The sequence below is a fragment of the Peromyscus eremicus genome, chromosome 5 (assembly GCF_949786415.1).
Source record: "Peromyscus eremicus chromosome 5, PerEre_H2_v1, whole genome shotgun sequence".
NCBI lineage: Eukaryota > Metazoa > Chordata > Mammalia > Rodentia > Cricetidae > Peromyscus > Peromyscus eremicus.
In genome coordinates, this window is record NC_081420.1 from 39,293,677 (window position 1) to 39,312,409 (window position 18,733).

The following is an 18,733-nucleotide window of genomic DNA, read 5'->3' on the forward strand; positions in this document are numbered from 1 at the left end:
CCTGTGATGGGAAATGACTGCCACGCTGGCAGGATCCCTAATAACTGAAAAGGCGGCCTTCTAGGAATGTCTACAAAGGAGTCTCTGGATTAGGAAGACCTGCCCTAACTGAGGACGGAACCATTCCTTGGGTTGGGGTTCTGGACTGAATAAGAAGGAGAAAGCACGCTAAAGCAAAATTCATCCCTTTCTGCTCCCTTATCAGCTGCTTCCCTGCCACTGTGTCTTCTTCACCGTGATGGAATGTATCGCTGAAATCTCTGAACTAGAGTAAATCCTCCCTCCGTGAAGCCGCTTTGTTTCTGGTGTTCTACCACAGCAATAAAAAAAAGCACACCTTGACGCTAAAAGACACTCCTTTGCCTACTGGAAATCAAAGCCTTTTTTTGGTCTCAATTTTGTTTGTTAGTTTGGGGTTGTTGTTGTTTGGTTAATCTGGTTTTTTTGAGTCTTTGGATTGATACACTATAGAAATACATTAGGTAGAACCTACCATTTCCTTCCCAAATATTGGAGATATTAACAATGGTTAGCATATCACTGTCGGACGTGCTCACTAGAAGTCACACTCGAGTGAGTGAGAACGGGCAATGAGACACAAATGCTGAACAAAAAAAACAAAAACAAAAACAAAAAAACACGAGTCTAAATAAAGCAGAAGCACACACAACAAATTTTAAACTGGTGAGTCACACGTGAGGTAAAATTAAAATGACATTTACAGAAGCGGTCACCTTCCTATGTCTCAAGCCTGGGACAATGGCTGAGATGCCTACTTAACATAGCAAAGCTGACCCTGGCCTGGCTGCTCAGGGTCATGTCCACGCTGCACTCTCCCTTTTAGCTACAATAAAGTTTCTCCTCCACCACACCTAGGAGCAGTCACGTCCTTTCCTTTTCTTTCTTTCTTTTTTTTTTTTTGTTTTTGTTTTTGTTTTGGTTTGGTTGGGTTTGGTTTTTTTGTTTGTTGTTTGTTTTCATTCACAAACATGAGCTCCTTTTCTAGGGTTTAGACCTCAACTACATCAACAGAGCAAAGTCAGTGACATTGTTACAGGAAGTAACTAGTCTCTAAGGACAGATTTGTGTGTGTGTGCGTGTGTGTGTGTGTGTGTGTGTGTGTGTGTGTGTGTGTGTGTGTTAAAAATCAAAATCAGTTTTATGGTGTCAAGAAATCAAAATGTCACCGGGGAGTGGTGGCACACTCCTTTAATCCCAGAAGAAGGCAGATCTTTGAGTTTCAGGACAGCCTGGTCTACAGAGTGTTCCGGGACAGCCAGAGCTTCACAGAGAAAACCTGTCTCAAAAAAAAATTTAATTAATTAATTAAAGCCATTTCTTAGTTTGCAGGGGAATATATAAAAGTAGAATGCTGGCTATGGTAATCAATGCCTGGAACATAGGTTCAAGTTCATCCTTCACTATTCGCAAACTTAGGTCAGCTTGGCCTCCCCACCTCCAAATCTGGAATCTTCACAGCCATGGGTCATGTCACCTTGACCCTCTGGCCATGAAGCTCTCCAGAGTGAGGTAGTGATGAGAATCAGTTCGAGGAGCACACACCCACAAGAATTTCCTCACTGACCACAGTTCTGTCAGGCTTCCTGGGTTCTCTTGGTATGAAGACCCCAACTTTGCCCTGCCCAGCCCAGTTTTAGTAAGAATCCTTCCAAGCCATGCCAGTGAGTGAGGACCCTCCCATCCCCCTGTCTCAGTACTTTTCCGTCTTTGCCCTGCCCTCACCCAGCCACTTGTCTGTAAACTCTCAGCTGCTCTTGCTGTGTGGAGTTGAGGTCAGCTGTCCCCTGGGCTGCTCCTCTGTGTGGAGTTGAGGTCAGCTGTCCCCTCGGCTGCTCCTCTGTGTGGAGTTGAGGTCAGCTGTACACGGCAGTTCCTTTCTCTACACACTCACTCGGATAGAATCTGTCCCGCCCAGTTTTTAAAGGGTAACTGTTTATTCGTGTTAAGGGCACCAAACTGTCAGAAGTGTCAGGTGCTCCGGAACTGGAGTTACAGGCTGTTGTGAATTGACTGATGAGGGTGTTGGAAAACTGAACTCCAGTCCTCTGAAGCTGGTTCTGAGCAACAGTCACCCTTAACTGCTGAGCCATCTCTCTGGACCCCTCCCTGTCCGGCCATTTTAACAAGTGTTCAGAATAATTGCACCTTGACAACATCAGAGGGAAAGAACACAGAGGGTGGAGGGAAACTTCGTCCAAGTTACAGTAAAGCCTAATGAGTTGCCCACGCTCTTTTGAATGTAATTGTTAATTCTGTAATGTAATTGTTAATTCTGCACTATGCTGCAAAATACAACAGCAACAACTGAATTCTCACTGCTACTTTCTTGAGTCAGAGAAAGCTGTGTTTTCTGTAGTACCATTCCCTCTATACAAACCTTTATCTAGACTGTAATCGGTGCGCAGTTCTTTCAGCCTTCCTGCCCACCCCCTTGCTCTTGAATCAAATAGCTCCCATTTTCCACACCAAGCCACACACATTCTCTGCACTTGGGCCTGACGCCAGCACTCCGACACTCACATTGTCAGCCAGAGGCAGCCATCATTCTTACAGTGTTGATAAGGACCGTAGTTTATTCTAATCACTAGTTAATACTGGCTCTTCTCAACACTGAACAGCGGAAACCCTGGGCATGATTCATTTTTCTAAGAAACTAGCACAGAATATCTGCTCAGCAGTTTTTTACATAAGTTATATTTTCCACTTTTCAAGAAAAGACTTTATCATACATATCTGAAAAATATAGATGGCAGTTCACATAAAAAAGCAATCCTGGGATTCTCTGCAATGACTACTGAACAGTTTGCTGTGTGACAGAAGTTTAGACTGATAGTGTACTGTGCTGACATCTGTTTGTTTTTATGGCTCTGAGTAATCCTAAGGCTATCTTTGGTACATCAGCTGAAAATGACTCTCAGGTAGACCAAACAATTAGTGACAGTCCCCAGAAGCCCCTTTTCAAGGCGGTCTTAGCCTTATGAAGCACGTGGAAGGTTCCCAACAGCTGATTAGAATCCCTAGGGGTTCCACTCTCTTCTAGTACCTGCCTGAGAAAGATCAGCTGAGGACCCCAGAAGATGGCAGGTAAATGCACTGTGTATTCCAATCATCGCCAAAAGCTAAGGCCTCTCCCATCTTGGTGGGAAGTGTTATATGATGTGAATAAATGTCTACTCACCCCAGAAAGGGAACTGATAATAAACCAAAAGACCCAAATCCAACTGGGGAACTGATGAGTTTTATTAGAGTTACTTACCAAAAAAAAAAAAAAAAAAAAGGATGAAGATTTACTTACAGGAGCAGAAATGACTGAGACAGCTGTATCACCAAAGCCAGCATGGGTAACGGTTCAGAAAAGTTGGAAGCCTGGAGTATATACCATGCATCCTGCAGGCTGCTCAGCAGACTTGAGAGTGTCCCTTCCTGATAGCTCCAGGCCTGAGAGTGTCCCTTCCTGATAGCTCCAGGCCTGAGAGTGTCCCTTCCTGATAGCTCCAGGCCTGAGAGTGTCCCTTCCTGATAGCTCCAGGCCTGAGAGTGTCCCTTCCTGATAGCTCCAGGCCTGAGAGTGTCCCTTCCTGATAGCTCCAGGCCTGAGAGTGTCCCTTCCTGATAGCTCCAGGCTTGAGAGTGTCCCTTCTGCTGCTTCCAGGCCTGAGAGTGTCCCTTCCTGATAGCTCCAGGCCTGAGAGCGTCCCTTCCTGATAGCTCCAGGCCTGAGAGTGTCCCTTCCTGATAGCTCCAGGCCTGAGAGTGTCCCTTCCTGATAGCTCCAGGCCTGAGAGTGTCCCTTCCTGATAGCTCCAGGCCTGAGAGTGTCCCTTCCTGATAGCTCCAGGCCTGAGAGTGTCCCTTCCTGATAGCTCCAGGCCTGAGAGTGTCCCTTCCTGATAGCTCCAGGCCTGAGAGTGTCCCTTCCTGATAGCTCCAGGCCTGAGAGTGTCCCTTCCTGATAGCTCCAGGCCTGAGAGTGTCCCTTCCTGATAGCTCCAGGCCTGAGAGTGTCCCTTCCTGATAGCTCCAGGCCTGAGAGTGTCCCTTCCTGATAGCTCCAGGCTTGAGAGTGTCCCTTCTGCTGCTTCCAGGCCTGAGAGTGTCCCTTCCTGATAGCTCCAGGCCTGAGAGCGTCCCTTCCTGATAGCTCCAGGCCTGAGAGTGTCCCTTCCTGATAGCTCCAGGCCTGAGAGTGTCCCTTCCTGATAGCTCCAGGCCTGAGAGTGTCCCTTCCTGATAGCTCCAGGCCTGAGAGTGTCCCTTCCTGATAGCTCCAGGCCTGAGAGTGTCCCTTCCTGATAGCTCCAGGCCTGAGAGTGTCCCTTCCTGATAGCTCCAGGCCTGAGAGTGTCCCTTCCTGATAGCTCCAGGCCTGAGAGTGTCCCTTCCTGATAGCTCCAGGCCTGAGAGTGTCCCTTCCTGATAGCTCCAGGCTTGAGAGTGTCCCTTCCTGATAGCTCCAGGCCTGAGAGTGTCCCTTCCTGATAGCTCCAGGCCTGAGAGTGTCCCTTCCTGATAGCTCCAGGCTTGAGAGTGTCCCTTCCTGATAGCTCCAGGCCTGAGAGCGTCCCTTCCTGATAGCTCCAGGCCTGAGAGTGTCCCTTCCTGATAGCTCCAGGCCTGAGAGTGTCCCTTCCTGATAGCTCCAGGCCTGAGAGTGTCCCTTCCTGATAGCTCCAGGCCTGAGAGCGTCCCTTCCTGATAGCTCCAGGCCTGAGAGTGTCCCTTCCTGATAGCTCCAGGCCTGAGAGTGTCCCTTCCTGATAGCTCCAGGCCTGAGAGTGTCCCTTCCTGATAGCTCCAGGCCTGAGAGTGTCCCTTCCTGATAGCTCCAGGCCTGAGAGTGTCCCTTCCTGATAGCTCCAGGCCTGAGAGTGTCCCTTCCTGATAGCTCCAGGCCTGAGAGTGTCCCTTCCTGATAGCTCCAGGCTTGAGAGTGTCCCTTCTGCTGCTTCCAGGCCTGAGAGTGTCCCTTCCTGATAGCTCCAGGCCTGAGAGCGTCCCTTCCTGATAGCTCCAGGCCTGAGAGTGTCCCTTCCTGATAGCTCCAGGCCTGAGAGTGTCCCTTCCTGATAGCTCCAGGCCTGAGAGTGTCCCTTCCTGATAGCTCCAGGCCTGAGAGTGTCCCTTCCTGATAGCTCCAGGCCTGAGAGCGTCCCTTCCTGATAGCTCCAGGCCTGAGAGCGTCCCTTCCTGATAGCTCCAGGCCTGAGAGCGTCCCTTCCTGATAGCTCCAGGCCTGAGAGCGTCCCTTCCTGATAGCTCCAGGCCTGAGAGCGTCCCTTCCTGATAGCTCCAGGCCTGAGAGCGTCCCTTCCTGATAGCTCCAGGCCTGAGAGCGTCCCTTCCTGATAGCTCCAGGCCTGAGAGCGTCCCTTCCTGATAGCTCCAGGCCTGAGAGCGTCCCTTCCTGATAGCTCCAGGCCTGAGAGCGTCCCTTCCTGATAGCTCCAGGCCTGAGAGCGTCCCTTCCTGATAGCTCCAGGCCTGAGAGCGTCCCTTCCTGATAGCTCCAGGCCTGAGAGCGTCCCTTCCTGATAGCTCCAGGCCTGAGAGCGTCCCTTCCTGATAGCTCCAGGCCTGAGAGCGTCCCTTCCTGATAGCTCCAGGCCTGAGAGCGTCCCTTCCTGATAGCTCCAGGCCTGAGAGCGTCCCTTCCTGATAGCTCCAGGCCTGAGAGCGTCCCTTCCTGATAGCTCCAGGCCTGAGAGCGTCCCTTCCTGATAGCTCCAGGCCTGAGAGTGTCCCTTCCTGATAGCTCCAGGCCTGAGAGTGTCCCTTCCTGATAGCTCCAGGCCTGAGAGTGTCCCTTCCTGATAGCTCCAGGCCTGAGAGTGTCCCTTCCTGATAGCTCCAGGCCTGAGAGTGTCCCTTCCTGATAGCTCCAGGCCTGAGAGTGTCCCTTCCTGATAGCTCCAGGCCTGAGAGTGTCCCTTCCTGATAGCTCCAGGCCTGAGAGTGTCCCTTCCTGATAGCTCCAGGCCTGAGAGTGTCCCTTCCTGATAGCTCCAGGCCTGAGAGTGTCCCTTCCTGATAGCTCCAGGCCTGAGAGTGTCCCTTCCTGATAGCTCCAGGCTTGAGAGTGTCCCTTCTGCTGCTTCCAGGCCTGAGAGTGTCCCTTCCTGATAGCTCCAGGCCTGAGAGCGTCCCTTCCTGATAGCTCCAGGCCTGAGAGTGTCCCTTCCTGATAGCTCCAGGCCTGAGAGTGTCCCTTCCTGATAGCTCCAGGCCTGAGAGTGTCCCTTCCTGATAGCTCCAGGCCTGAGAGTGTCCCTTCCTGATAGCTCCAGGCCTGAGAGTGTCCCTTCCTGATAGCTCCAGGCCTGAGAGTGTCCCTTCCTGATAGCTCCAGGCCTGAGAGTGTCCCTTCCTGATAGCTCCAGGCCTGAGAGTGTCCCTTCCTGATAGCTCCAGGCCTGAGAGTGTCCCTTCCTGATAGCTCCAGGCCTGAGAGTGTCCCTTCCTGATAGCTCCAGGCCTGAGAGTGTCCCTTCCTGATAGCTCCAGGCCTGAGAGTGTCCCTTCCTGATAGCTCCAGGCCTGAGAGTGTCCCTTCCTGATAGCTCCAGGCCTGAGAGTGTCCCTTCCTGATAGCTCCAGGCCTGAGAGTGTCCCTTCCTGATAGCTCCAGGCTTGAGAGTGTCCCTTCTGCTGCTTCCAGGCCTGAGAGTGTCCCTTCCTGATAGCTCCAGGCCTGAGAGCGTCCCTTCCTGATAGCTCCAGGCCTGAGAGTGTCCCTTCCTGATAGCTCCAGGCCTGAGAGTGTCCCTTCCTGATAGCTCCAGGCCTGAGAGTGTCCCTTCCTGATAGCTCCAGGCCTGAGAGTGTCCCTTCCTGATAGCTCCAGGCCTGAGAGTGTCCCTTCCTGATAGCTCCAGGCCTGAGAGTGTCCCTTCCTGATAGCTCCAGGCCTGAGAGTGTCCCTTCCTGATAGCTCCAGGCCTGAGAGTGTCCCTTCCTGATAGCTCCAGGCCTGAGAGTGTCCCTTCCTGATAGCTCCAGGCTTGAGAGCGTCCCTTCCTGATAGCTCCAGGCCTGAGAGCGTCCCTTCCTGATAGCTCCAGGCCTGAGAGCGTCCCTTCCTGATAGCTCCAGGCCTGAGAGCGTCCCTTCCTGATAGCTCCAGGCCTGAGAGCGTCCCTTCCTGATAGCTCCAGGCCTGAGAGCGTCCCTTCCTGATAGCTCCAGGCCTGAGAGTGTCCCTTCCTGATAGCTCCAGGCCTGAGAGCGTCCCTTCCTGATAGCTCCAGGCCTGAGAGCGTCCCTTCCTGATAGCTCCAGGCCTGAGAGCGTCCCTTCCTGATAGCTCCAGGCCTGAGAGTGTCCCTTCCTGATAGCTCCAGGCCTGAGAGTGTCCCTTCCTGATAGCTCCAGGCCTGAGAGTGTCCCTTCCTGATAGCTCCAGGCTTGAGAGTGTCCCTTCCTGATAGCTCCAGGCCTGAGAGTGTCCCTTCCTGATAGCTCCAGGCCTGAGAGTGTCCCTTCCTGATAGCTCCAGGCTTGAGAGTGTCCCTTCCTGATAGCTCCAGGCCTGAGAGCGTCCCTTCCTGATAGCTCCAGGCCTGAGAGTGTCCCTTCCTGATAGCTCCAGGCCTGAGAGTGTCCCTTCCTGATAGCTCCAGGCCTGAGAGTGTCCCTTCTGCTGCTTCCAGGCAGCTCGGCTCTTGGGCCTCCCAGCACGTCTTACTGCTTAAATATGCTTAGGGAGGGAGGCAGTAGTGAATCTGGTCAGGTTCAGGGACTCCATGAAACCGTCTCAGGTTGTTTACTTCCTGAGTTTAAGGAGCTTCCCCACAGGATGGGGTACACTGCCTCCTGGTAGAACTTTCTATTGTCCCAGCTCCCTTTCACAGCAGTGTGTCTTAATGAGCTTTCCTCCAAGAAGGAAGGCTTTAATCTAGGAAGAAATTGCTACACAATACAAAGCCAGGAAGTTAACAACTTCTCCCCAGATTGACATTTTTGAGACAGGGTTTCATTCTATATTCCAAGCTAGCCCGGAACTCACTGTAACTCAGAATAGCCTCAGACTCAAGGATTATCTCCTGTCTCAGCCTCTTGAGAACTAAGATTTTAGGCCTAAGCCCCCAAACCCAGCTTGCAATGTATATTTCTCACTAATGTCCATCCTTACCAATCTGAGTCCAAATCCTAGGGTTTTTCTTTGCTTTTGTTTTTTGTTTGTTTGTTTTTTATTTTGTTTTTTGAAACTTGAATTTTGATTGACAAATAGCATTTTATCTTTGACCTATGAAAAATTGTGAAAGACTTTAAAATACACCCCCTCCAAATACAAAGATTATTGTGTGTGTTATCTAGTACACATTTCCAGGTATTTCATTTTCTAGAAATCTGTTTCTTCTATTGTCTCAAAGTAATTGTAAAACTCTACATTACAGAAAAGGCATCACTTTTGAAATAATCCTTGTCCTAGGAATGTAAATGGATTGTCTCAGGTAAAATGTGATTATTCTTTTGTAGGTGACCGGCCTAGCTCTATCCCAGATTCACTCTACTTTCTTGGTTTTGTCTTGGGTGTGTGTATACATGTTAGTTCTCCTTTTAATTGGTTGTGATAGCTTACACATTTACTCATTAAGTGTTGAATGAAATGAAACACAAGTTCATGCTGGTTGGTGGTGGTGCATGTCTTTAATACCAGCACTTGAAAAGCAGAGGTAGGTGGATCTCTGTGATTTCGAGGCCAGCCTGGTCTACAGAGTAAATTCCAGGACAGCCAAGAATACACAGAGAAACCCTGTCTCGGAAAAACAAAACAAACAAACAAAATATGCAAGTTCATTTCATATTTGTAAGAAAGCTATGATTGTGGATGGAGTGGTACAGGCTTTTAATCTCAGTACTAAGGGGTGGAGGCAAGTGCATCCCTGTAAGTTCAAGGCTAGCTTGTTCTATATAACAAGTTCCAGACCAGCCAGAGCTACAGAGTGAGACCCTATCTCAGGACCCATAGAGTGGAAAGAGAGAGCCAATTCTGGTAAGTTGTCCTCTGACCTTCACACACATGTGCACACAGTAACTGTAATGCAAAATTATTAAATAAAAGAGTTTTAACAGATGCGTGAATGGATAAAGCTGCTCCCAGAAGCCACTGGGTGATGAGTGAAAACGCAAACAGGGATAGGCTACTTCTTTATGAGTTGTTGGGCAGGGAGGCCCCCTCAGGCCCTCGAAACAATATTTGTCATTGTGATTGATGTTGGTTGCCCATCAGAACTGGAAGGTAAGCCCCTGTCGCTGAAGACATCACACACCCTGGTTACATCGGATCTAATGGCTGTGTGGAAGGGAGTTCAGAAGCCACTGTTCTAAAATGCCTATGCTTCTGTAAGTAACCCCTTAGTCGTGTTCCTATAAGCATCCTTGATGAAAGTGGAACACACAGAGACACAGGCAGACAGGCAGGCAAGCAGGCAGGCAGACAGACAGACAGGCAGGCATGCATGCGTGTACACACACACACACACACACACACACACACACACACACAAAGTAGAAGGGGTCTGATTGGGAAGAGAGAAGGGGGAACAGAAGTGGGGGGAGGCAAGAGAAGGTGATAAGGGATGAATATGATGCAAATGCATTCTATATATGTAAAAATGTCACAGTGGAACCCATTATGTATAATTGAGGATGTGCTTGTAAAAACCCTTCATGAAAACCAAGCGAGCTCCGGCTGTCAGCCGCACTTGGTGCTCTACCCCTGTCCATCACCACTAGGCGTTTCTTCTGGATGCTTCCTGAGCTACAGGTCTGTATGCTACCACTGAACTCTACTTCTAATACCTTTCCCAAATTGTTTAGTATTTCGTGGTATCTATCTTCCCTCTCCTTCCATAGTTCCTTCAACGTTATTAAGCACCTTCCGTACACCATATGCTTTGCTACGCACTGGGGTGACAACATCGTACACACTGACTTTTCTAGTACTTGTCAGTGGAGACCATCCAGGAAGTGAAGGCCCCACTAGGATAAAAAGAAAGGCTGCCTTGGGAGAACTGTTGCGTTTCTGTTGAGCACTGAAAAAGGAGCATCTAATTCAAGCTGTGAAGGGCGGAGAATACCTTTTCAGAACACCTTGTCAGAAACAGCAAGCACAAAAGTCCTGTGGTGAGAAAGAGCAAAATGCATTTCAGGACCTGAAAGGCCAGTGTAACGGAAGCCAGGTACTTGTGGCTTCCAGGATAAGATTTACATTTAAAATCAACATAATTAGATGTCAATTGCATGTCTGTAACCCCAACACTCTGGAACCTGAGGAAGGAGGATAAGGGGTTTAAGACCAGCCTTGGCTACATAGTGAGACTATAGAAAAGCATTCTTTACAGACCCTCTCTTGAGAGAGTAGCAAAAGTTGGAGCTCACTTTTCCCAGTAAAGACACGGCAGAAATCTCACTGAGAACAAATACACTGTCCTTTTTTTGTTTGTTTGCACAGCCCTCAAGCTACACTCTACAAGAGGTTAATTAAATAACACAGTAGAGTTTATTCGAAAGGATCTTTTCAGTCACGCACCCTAACCAAAACGCTTGACCCCGACGTGATTTGAACACGCAACCTTCTGATCTGGAGTCAGACGCGCTACCGTTGCGCCACGAGGTCACGGCTTTACAGTCCTTTCAGGCTAATTTAAGGACCCTGAATGACCTCTTCACCCGGTTAAAATATTTCTTTACTGTTTTTTTGAAGTTTGATCCATTGTGTCCTCACAATGCACAGCTTCATTAAGGCCTTGCGTGACAGAGTAAGGAATTCCCTGATTTAACCTTAACCCCCAAATGCGCTTGCTTCTTACACACGGTCTTCTCATTTTTTTCTACTTCTCATATTTTTCTACTTTTCAGTAAAACAGTGGTTGTGTGGAGCTTATATTCGCAGCACACAGGACCAAGACACATCTCTTCCTCCCCTAGACCAGACTTTTAGATTTGCAGTGCGCCAAAGCTTTGCAAAGTGCCACGCGAACTGGCCCCTGGAGGGCCACAAAGTAGTGACCCCAAAGCCTCGCCTCCGGGTCAGAGTCCACTCGCTTCCTGGCACTCATAGTGCCTCCCCGGCTCGCTCAGTTCACATCAGTAACTCCAAGCAAAGCACCCTTACTGAGATAGTCCTCAGTTCCACGGGTCTCAGAAATTCCTCCCAGGATCAGCAGCACGCATCTATTATTGTTGTTGTTCCTAGGGCCGCGGGAAGGGGTTCTGAGTTTTTTGTAAAGGAGCAAAGGATTGTATTCCGAAGCAAAGCGGCCGGCTACTTGAGCTTGAGTGCCCAAGAGCCTGTTACTAGGGGTTTTAAGACAAGCTCTTGTCTCGAATTAGGAAGCCATCTTCCTGTCTTAGTCTACCAAATGCTAGGTTTACATGCCAGAACCCTCTTGCAGCTAAGAATTAAGAAAAAGGAAATTTTCCTGCTGCAGAATCAGAAAATGAATCAAAGGTATGAGTTTTAATCAAATCCCCAAGTGAACTGCAGGGAAAAGTTTGAGAGTCCCCGTTGTTTTGATAGTGTGGGTGTGGGTGTTCTTTGAGTTCTTTATTTCTTGCCATGGTAACAGCTGATACAGTTTGATCCATTCACTTTTTCTTGCTCCTCAGCCCGTTAATATCTTCAAAGCCAATCCCTGAAGTCAGTTTGAGACTTGGTCTCTCTCCACAAGCTGGAATACGTCTCAGAAAGAGTAACCGGCAAAACCAGGTTATTAAGGGGATAAACTTCCAGTTTGGGGCTGGTCTGGGTATCCCAGGGTATCCTAATCTGCAATGTGAGACCGTGTGGGGAGGAAGAGGGGGAGGAAGAGAGAGGGATAGGAGTGAAGAGAGGCGGGCACGACCTCTGGCCTTCTAGGATGGATAAAGACAAAGTTTTAGTCATATAGGACTGCCATAATGAACACTGCAGGGTGCAGTGTGTAAACAACAGGAATTTCTTTTTGTTTATTTTTTTGCTTTATTTGTTAACTGTGGTGAGATAGATAGGTGATAGATAGGTGAGGTAGATAGAAAGATAGATAGATAGATAGATAGATAGATAGACACATTACACATACATATCAAAACAGGTGTTTTTTCTCTCATAGTTTGGGCGACTACAAGGTAAAGATCAAGAATTTCTTCCTAAGGTGTCTTTCTCTTGGTCTTCTCAATCTATGTGGTCTTCTTCTGCGGACGGTTTCCTAATACCCTCTTGTAAGGATGACATTCACATTGGTCTCACCCACAAAAATCATTTTGCCTTATCACCTCTTCCAAGACATTATCTGCCAGTACAGTGACTTTATGAAGAACTAGGGTTTGCACATGAATCTGAGGGATTTGGAGGACACGGCGGATCACCCGCAGGCCGCCTCAGCCAGCCCAGTGCAGACGGCTTCTCTGTGGAACTGCGGGGTGGGAACAGAAGTGGCGGGCGGCACAAATCCCGTCGCCTCCATCTGTTCAGTCTCAGGGTGGAGATGAGCCTTCTCAGGCCTGACAGGTCGATGTTGCTCCTCCCTCAGTCGTCCAGATTACAACATTTCTGGTCTCCACTGCGGAATCTCTTTTATACTGTCTGAATTTATGTCTTAAGTCTGTTTTGAGTGGGGTCTGTGGAGGGCACAAGGTGAATTCTTGACCTGGAAACGTTCCAAGGTAGCGGTGGCTCCAGGGTTCCTACAGCAGTGAGTGGTTCCTCTCCTTCAACTCCCAACTGAATGAAGCACTGGTGCCCACCATGGTCTGTTATCCTTGCTTCCGACTGAACGATAAAACCACAACAAACTGTTATCGATGACTGGATCACCAAATTCCTGTCTTCTCAATTGTTTCTGGTTGAAACTCCATGATATTAAATTTAAACGTATTTCACCAATGAATTTGTAATAACAGTAGCGCTAACAATCCCAAATCACGAAGAGAACAGATTGTTTTACAATAACAAGTGAGGAGTAGCCCCTCCGTGTGGGACCACGTGGCCTAATGGATAAGGCGTCTGACTTCGGATCAGAAGATTGAGGGTTCGAATCCCTTCGTGGTTGGCCGGCACTGTTTTTACTATCAATTTTCGACAATATTAGGCCACCTGACATAAAGTTAGTACTGGTTAAGCACAGAGAAGACCAAAAATATTTAACCTGGATCAAATCACCCAGATCAAGGAGATCTAGATTTCTGAGAGTAAGAAGCAAAGCTGCCACAGGGGGAAACGGAGCCAAACCCCGAATGTGAGATTTTCTGAAATACAATCGAACTTAGAAAACTTAGAAAAGTCTTTTGGTTTGTTTTTTCAAGACAAGATTTCTCTGTGTATCCCTGGCTGTCCTGGAACTCACTCTGTAGACCAGGCTGGCCTCAAACTCGGAGACCCACATGCCTCTGCTTCTCGATTAAAGAGAAAAGTCTTATATCAGAGCAAAACAACAATCTGGGAGACTTCGCCAAACTAAAAGACACTGAAGTTGCCATTACAGTCAAACACAATGAACCAACTTGGACCAGTTCTCCACTAGAAAAACAGCTAGCATGCTTGTAATCCCAACACTCAGGGGACCGAAGCAGGAGCATCATTACAAACTTGAAGATCGCAGGGTCTAAACAAGCGGTTTCAGGCAAGCCAGGACTACTGAGTGAAACAGGACCTCAGAGGGGAGAGAAGGGAAGAGGGGAGAGAAGAGAGAGTGATGTTTTAGAGAAATTTAAACAAAAGCAGAATACTATTAGAGACTTTTAAAGAATTGCTACTTTGTCTTCATTAGACAAGGGCACAGTGGTTGTATCAATACATGTTCATATGATTCATGTTCAAGCAGGTGTGTGTTCCCTCCAACTCGGAAGAGCCCTGTGGCCCTAATCCACCTTCCACGGTATCTCCAGTGTGGCTTCTCATTGCCGCCCCTCCAAAAGCAATGTTTCATCTGGGCAAAGCTTTCCTCCACTGTCGCCGTGGTCCATGAGGTTTAAGGCTAGAACACAACTTCATTGCCTCCAGTTTGGCTCAGCCTGACACAACATTCAGATCTGAGCTTAAGTAGGATTCATTCTATGAATACTTACCAAAGCCCCGTGAAAGATTCAGAGCTTAACAAAAAAGTTAAAATGCCTTTCATTAATTGGAACCTGTCTTCGTGTACCTTGGGGTTTGTTCAGAGTCACTCTAGGAAACATATAAGACCTTTGTAGTTGGGATCTAGCGTATGTTTCTCAGCTACTAGAGCACACTACACTATTCATTTCATTTTATCTTTTTAATTACAATTATTTATCTAGTGGGAGGGGGCATCACCGCAGTGCTTGTGTGGAGGTCAGAGGACAACTTGCAGGAGCTGGCACTCACTCTCCCGCCACCACGTGGGTCCTAGGGATCACACTCAGGTCCTCAGGCTTGGTGGTGAGGACCTTTACCTGCTGAGCCGTCATCTCCCTGCCCTGCACTTGTCATTTTAATCACTTACTCCTGTAATAGTTTATACTAAAAAGTCTTGAAAGTTGGGGCCATATTTGTTTGCATTTTTAGATTCCTTTGAGACAGGGCACCACTATGTAGCTGAGGCTGACCTCTACGCAGCCAAGGCTAATCCCCAGTCCAATTCAGTTATCATCTTGCCTTAGTCCCCCAGGTGGCTGGGATTGCAGGCATGGTCCACCACACCTGGGAGGAATGAGCTTTTGGAGGTAGAGGGTGTTGCTTTGGAGAATGTGTGTAGACAAGCAAGGAATAACTAGAACACCTAAATATTCTGGAGCCTAGGAGAGAGGGCCAGGCGGAGAGCAGCGATTTTCAGCCCAACATGAAAACTTGTGCAGTGGTTTCTCGCCTGTGGATGAAATCCAGAAGCCCCTGTTTTCTTGCCAATGTGTGCACAGGCACACAGGCACACAAGCGATGGTAGTGAAGTTGCAGAAATGTGAGGTTTGTGGGGTTCTGTCCTGTCATTGGGGATGGTCTTTGTATTTCTAAACTATTATCTGAAGACTATCAGATACCGCCGCTTTTCCTTCTATGACAGAAGATCCCTCACGAGGAGGATTTATTTGATCATCAGTAATGTTTCCTGACTTCACTCAGTATACCTGTAAAATATTTCGATGGTATTTAAAAATACTAATTTTAATGGCAGCTAATGGTTATCAAACTTTTGCTCTCTTGCAAGTACTGGACTAACTGGCCGTAGATGTGAATCTCTGAAAAAAAAAAATGTCTGCCACACCCAAAATGTGTGACATTTAAAGTTTCTGGAATGTGTGAGGAAAAATTCCCTACAAGCCAAAATTTGTGACAATATTTAAACTGGAACGTGTTGCTGATTTGTTTTCTGAAGAATCAAACAACATTCCTCTACTTCCCACCTAAACGCATGGAATTAACCTTGATTGAATCTTCTCCTGTTCCACTGATATACCTTTAATTCAACTAATAAATCCTCAGTAAGGTCAGACCGGTACTCAATATGTGATATACATTAAAATACAGAGTATAGAAGGTATATTAGAGTGCTTGTAGTCGTGGCCGAGTGGTTAAGGCGATGGACTAGAAATCCATTGGGGTCTCCCCGCGCAGGTTCGAATCCTGCCGACTACGGAAGTGGGCTTTTGTGATTTACATCACAAAACAGTCCCTTCCAGGAGATTTTATAAATGACAGCAAAGTGAGTTAGTTTCCCTGCAAAGGCTATAAACTTGCTGTGTAGTATATTCCACAAGTTATTTCAAATCTAGAGTTTCGCTGTTTACATATATATACTTCCTGCCTGGTGTTTCACAAATAACTTTGAAATGTTTTTCTCAAGACTGAATTGAACAAAAGTAAATTAACTGAAAGGAATCAGTCAAACTTCAATTCGTTTTAGTTTTCCGCCTTCTTTGAGAAGAAATAAAAAAATATTTTACAAGTTAATGTCCAGAGCTTCACAATGATCATTTTACTTCCTTTTTCTATATGGGCAGTAACGTATGGGCGGGCCAGTGGCGCAATGGATAACGCGTCTGACTACGGATCAGAAGATTCCAGGTTCGACTCCTGGCTGGCTCGGTGGGCTTACTCTTTTTGCTTCGTTTTGTGTTTTTGGAGAAACCAACTTTCTCCTTCACTGGATTTCTGTATATTGTTTTTATATTTTAGAAATTTCATTTTACAAAGTACATATAGTTTGGCACTGTACTTTTATACATGTTTTTCCTTAAGGGAACATCACTAAATTATCTCTACCTGCAGCAGATGATAGTGACTCACACCCCAGCACTTTAGATCTTTGACCAAACGTCATCTACAGAATTAAGTATTCTCTGTTGCACTCAGAGATGTGCTCAGATAAGAAAGAATCAAAATACATTCCTTCACACACTACATGGGTCCCTGAATAACCAACCGGCACAGCATCTATTTCTTGGAAAGAAAAGCTTGTAGCAGAGGATGGTTTCGATCCATCGACCTCTGGGTTATGGGCCCAGCACGCTTCCGCTGCGCCACTCTGCTTGCTTGTGTATTTTTCGCTAATTACTATTTGACACTTCTCTACTCAATTAATAAATATTTTTTTTAAAAATCTTTTGTAAATTGTTACATGATATGTATGCTTTCCCAAATGTCCATGAATCAAGACCACTACAACTATTGCAAATAGAAAAGAGGGTCTGTAGAGATGGTTCACTGGTTAAGAGTACTGGTTGTATAATTAATTCCCAGTACCCACATAGTAACTCGTAACCATCCGAACTTCCAGTTCCAAGAGAATCATTACCTTCTTTTGATTTCCATGGGCACGTGGTCCATACACATACATTCAGGTATTCATATACAGAAAATAATAAATCTTTTTAAAAAAGAAAGGAAGGAAGGAAAAGAAGAGAAGGGAAGAAAAAGAAAGAAAGAAAGAAAGAAAGAAAGAAAGAAAGAAAGAAAAAGAGAAAGAAAGAAAGAGAAAGAAAGAAAGAAAGAAAGAAAAAGAGAAAGAAAGAAAGAAAGAAAGAAAGAAAGAAAGAAAGAGAAAGGAAAGCAAAGAAAAGGAAAGAAAAGGAAGGGAAAGAAAGGAAAAGGAAAAAAAGAAAATAGCAGGCAGTAGCCCGGCATGATGGAGCACGCCTTTAATCCCAGCACCCAGGAGGTTCAGTTCGAGGAAAGTCTGATCTACAGAGAGAGTTCCAGGACAGCCAGGGCTACACAGAGAAACCCTGTCTCACCAAAAAAAAAAAAAAAAAAAAAAAAAAATTGGCTGTGTGTTGTACCTCATTTATAATAATCTGCTGATAGACCAAATTCCTGATTTTAAAAGTCATCAATACAAAGTAATTAAAAGTCTTCTGAAGAAATAAACGTGCTGGTGCTCTGTTGGAGGCCCTGGAGCCATGGAAGAGTAAGTACTGGCACATTTCTACACTTTTGTTTTTTTTAATATAGAGATTTATTTGAGTGGGGGGAGGGGCATGGACTCTATCGCTCACAAGCTTTAATGGTTCATTCTCAGAATTGGGCGGCCTAACCGCATTTAGGTCTCCTTCCTCTAGAAATGAAATAACTATTTTTTGAGGAGATGGAGAACTCACAGTGATCCTGTGACACTGGGGTACGTAAAAGCCTACTCAGGCGAGAAGCCCTTGATCCTAGGTCACACATTCCAACCGGCTTGAGATAGCTAGATCTAAGTGCCTACAAAAGCCAGAGGCTGAGACAGGAGAGGGCCGCAAGCATAGACCTGTATAGCATGGAGAGTAGAGATCTGGGGTTAAAACAGTGGCAGAAAGCGAAACTCAGACTCCTCGACGACAGAGTAACACACTCTTTGTGGGTGCAACCAGAATGCTTTTTTCTTTTTTAATGCATCGTAAGAACGTTACGGAAATTCGGCATCCTGAACTGGAGGAAGCCAGGACAGTATTTTATTTCCCTACCAATCTTTCACGTACCAATCTTGCACGTAGTGGACTTTATAAAACAGTTGACCCCGACGTGATTTGAACACGCAACCTTCTGATCTGGAGTCAGACGCGCTACCGTTGCGCCACGAGGTCTCCCTTGGAAACCGCCTTAATTACTGTCTAATCAAATGTATGTAATTAGCTCCCAGTACTCTTCAGGGGCCCAGCGACCATTGGTCTTGACAAGTTCCTTTCTTTCTCTCCTCTCCCTCAAGGGACACTAACCAGGGCAGGAAATGAACTCCACAAAACAGATGTGGATTCGCGCCAGCGGCTGCGGGAAAAGGCTTCACGTGGTGTCTGGAGACTCTTAACCATGCAGCACCGTTCCTGCAAGGTAACAGCCTCTCCTTGCACCTCTGTTCCTTGCCAGATATGGAACCGACGGGTATCAGATCCTGACCGCCTTCCAGATCACATCTCCGTACCGGAATCGGAAAAAAACAAACGCGTCTGCCTGAGTCAGGCAGGGAGGGATTCCCGCACCGGCCGAGGCTAGTCAAAGGGCCTGCCTAGGAAAGCTACGGAAGCCGAAAAGCCCCTACCTTTCCGCATTTCCCACCCCCGACCTGAAATAAATAGCGGTTCTCCACAGCAATATCAATAAAAGAAAGGAATATTATTAGACACTGTGGGGTTTTGAGTAAGATATGTCCCCCGTAGGCTGGGGTGTTAGAATACTTGGTTCCAAGTTGGTGACATTCGTTGGGGAGGTGGTGCGTCCTTCCTGGAAGATGTCACTGAAGGTGGGCTTTGAGATTTCATAGCCTTGCCCCACGTCCGTTTGCTCTTTCTGCTCCGTGTTTGC

At 47.0% G+C, this 18,733-nt stretch overlaps 6 non-coding genes across 6 annotated transcripts; 3 read left to right on the forward strand and 3 right to left on the reverse strand.

Annotated features, from left to right (window-relative positions):
- Positions 1–10,567: 10,567 nt before the first annotated feature.
- Positions 10,568–10,639, reverse strand: Trnaw-cca (transfer RNA tryptophan (anticodon CCA)). The gene has a single exon. It is a non-coding gene; the product is annotated as a tRNA-Trp (tRNA).
- Positions 10,640–12,979: 2,340 nt separating this feature from the next.
- On the forward strand, positions 12,980–13,052 carry Trnar-ucg (transfer RNA arginine (anticodon UCG)). The gene has a single exon. It is a non-coding gene; the product is annotated as a tRNA-Arg (tRNA).
- Positions 13,053–15,510: 2,458 nt separating this feature from the next.
- Positions 15,511–15,592, forward strand: Trnas-aga (transfer RNA serine (anticodon AGA)). The gene has a single exon. It is a non-coding gene; the product is annotated as a tRNA-Ser (tRNA).
- Positions 15,593–15,969: 377 nt separating this feature from the next.
- Positions 15,970–16,042, forward strand: Trnar-acg (transfer RNA arginine (anticodon ACG)). The gene has a single exon. It is a non-coding gene; the product is annotated as a tRNA-Arg (tRNA).
- A 372-nt stretch (positions 16,043–16,414) lies between these two features.
- Positions 16,415–16,486, reverse strand: Trnam-cau (transfer RNA methionine (anticodon CAU)). The gene has a single exon. It is a non-coding gene; the product is annotated as a tRNA-Met (tRNA).
- Positions 16,487–17,946: 1,460 nt separating this feature from the next.
- On the reverse strand, positions 17,947–18,018 carry Trnaw-cca (transfer RNA tryptophan (anticodon CCA)). The gene has a single exon. It is a non-coding gene; the product is annotated as a tRNA-Trp (tRNA).
- Between the last annotated feature and the right edge of the window lie 715 nt (positions 18,019–18,733).